Source organism: Mus pahari, chromosome 5 (genome assembly GCF_900095145.1).
Source record: "Mus pahari chromosome 5, PAHARI_EIJ_v1.1, whole genome shotgun sequence".
Taxonomy (NCBI): Eukaryota; Metazoa; Chordata; class Mammalia; order Rodentia; family Muridae; genus Mus; species Mus pahari.
The window spans coordinates 107795602-107798337 of NC_034594.1; the positions used below are offsets into that span (position 1 = coordinate 107795602).

Below are 2736 nucleotides of genomic sequence, written 5' to 3' on the forward strand. Positions count from 1 at the left end.
TGGTCATCAGTGGGAAGAGAGGCCCTTGGTCCTGTGAAGGTTCTATGCCCCAATATAGGGAAGTGCCAGGGCCAGGAAGCAGGAGTGGGTAGACTGGGGAGCAGGGGGAGGGGAAGGGGATATGGGGTTGTCAGAAGGGAAACCAGGAAAGGGGTAACATTCAAAATGTAAATAAAGAAAATATCTAATAAAAAAAGAAAGAAAATATTTATGATTGCTCTCTCTCTACCAGCTGAGCAAGATGCCCAAAGAAAAGAAAGCCAAGTGGAAGAAGGTGGCCCTGGCTCTTGCCATCATCAAGAAACAGGAGGCCAAAAAGATGGTCAATCCTTTGTTTGAGAAAAGGCCCAAGAACTTCAGCATTGGGCAGGGCATTCAGCCCAAAAGATATCTAACATGCTTTGTCAAATGGCCCCGCTACATCAGGCTGCAGCGGCAAAGAGCCATCCTCTATAAGCGGCTCAAAGTACCTCCTGCCATTAACCAGTTCACCCAGGCCCTGGACTGGCAAACAGCTACTCAGCTGCTTAAGCTCGCCCACAAGTACAGGCCAGAGACAAAGTAAGAGAAGAAGCAAAGGCTACTGGCCCGTGCTGAGAAGAAAGCTGCTGTCAAAGGCAACATCCCAACTAAGAGACCACCTGTCCTCCGAGCAGGAGTCAATACAGTCACCACCTTGGTGGAGAACAAGAAGGCTCAGCTGGTGGTGATTGCCCATGACGTAGACCCCACTGAGCTGGTGGTTTTCCTACCTGCCCTGTGTCGAAAGATGGGGTGCCCTACTGCATCATCAAGGGAAAGGCCAGGCTGGGGCGCCTGCTCTGCAGGAAGACATGCACCACTGTTGCCTTCACACAGGTTAACTCGGAAGACAAGGGTGCTCTGGCTAAGCTGGTGGAAGTTATTAGGACCAATTACAATGACAGATATGATGAGATCTGTGGCCACTGGGAAGGCAACATCCTGGGTCCTAGGTCTGTGGCTCACATTGCCAAGCTGGAATAGGCAAAGGCTAAAGAACTCACCACTAAATGGGTTAAATGTACTCTAAGTTTTCTGTACATAAATATAGTTAAATTTAAAATAATGTTTATGATTGTTATGAGTTACTGACACACACACACACACACATACACACACACACACACACACACACACATGCCCTCTATCCTTGAGACAGAATCTTGCTACAATTACCAATGCCTTTAGACCTACAATCTTCCTTCCTGCTTTGCCCTGTGATGTTCTGTGGTAGCAGGCTTGCCCCTCCATGCCTGGTCTTGCTTGCCTCCTGTTATAGAATGCTCTCTTTTACCTTGAGGAGCAGCTGTTTGTCTCCTCTCAGTTTCTACACCACTCCAGCTGTTCTCAGTTATGTAAGTATTGTTTTTTTGTTTTGTTTTCATCCTTTCAGTTTTAACCTCTGTGTCCTTCAATCTGAAACATGCCTCTTTTATAAAACATATGGTTGGGTCATGTTTTCTATCTCTTGTGTCAATATTTGCAGTTTCTTTATCTTTTCATGGTGCTGAAGTACATAAGACATAGCTTAGCAACTTGGGACTCCAGTTGGCTCAGTGTATACTCACATCCCTCTTCTAACAATATACCCGGCAACCTAGCACCCCATCTGCATGCCCTGTGGACACACCCCTCTCCCAACAATGCTCAGAGCAACCTAGCTCCCCGATCTGCATTGAACTAGACATAACCCCAGTTCCCAACAATGGGATAAGTTCTCTCCTAACATCGATCAATAATTCCTCCCTTTGTGTTCAGCTTCTTTGTAATGTACAGGGGCAGATAAAGTAACCACAGTGTCTTTATGTGGGGGGAGAGGGGCATGTATGTCAGTCAGTATTACGTGTAAATGCCTGGTGCCTGCTGAGGTCAGAAGAGGGAGTCAAATCCCCTGGAACTGGATTTACAGACTGTTGTGAACCAATAGGTAGGTGCAGGGAATTAACCTGGTGTTCTCTGGGAGGCTCTTAACTGCTGAGCTAGCCCTCCAGCCCTGTGCTTAGTTTTTGTTTTTTTTTTAAAGATTTATTTATTTATTGTATGTAAGTACACTGTAGCTGTCTTCAGACACTCCAGAAGAGGGAGTCAGATCTTGTTAGGGATGGTTGTAAGCCACCATGTGGTTGCTGGGATTTGAACTCCAGACCTTCGGAAGAGCAGTCGGGTGCTCTTACCCACTGAGCCATCTCACCAGCCCTGTGCTTAGTTTTTATTCAAACATATTTCTGAATATATTCAGAATTCTGGAGATAGGGATTAATCCAGCCTGAAATAACTGAATTCATGTTTGTCACTATAAGGGAAGGACTCCTTTCAGTTTCTTATAGGGCAGATGCCTAATGGTGCTCTCTCTCTCTCTCTCCCCCTCTCTCTCTCTCTGAAAATGGCTTCATTTCTGTCTTTTTTCCTCCCCACCTTTCAATGATGGGAATCCAGTCTAGGCCTTTGTGCATGTTAGACAAGTGCTCTGCCATTGAGGTACATCCCCAGACTCTGTTTCATTGTTGAGTGACAGTTGTGTTGGGTATAGAATTCTTTGTTGATTTTTTTTCTCAAAAAGTCTTTCTTTTAGAATTCATTGTCATGTCACTGCTTTCTGATCTCATAGCTTGATGGCAAATTAGCTATTGATCTTACCAAAGATCACTTGTATATGATGAACTAATTCTTTATTTCTTTTCTTTTCTTTTTCTTTTTCTTTCTTTTTTTTTTTTT

At 44.6% G+C, this 2736-nt stretch overlaps 1 pseudogene; it reads left to right on the forward strand.

The window, feature by feature from the left end:
• The first annotated feature begins 235 nt into the window (after positions 1 to 235).
• Positions 236 to 2736, forward strand: part of LOC110322005 — a 21734-nt pseudogene continuing 19233 nt past the window's right edge.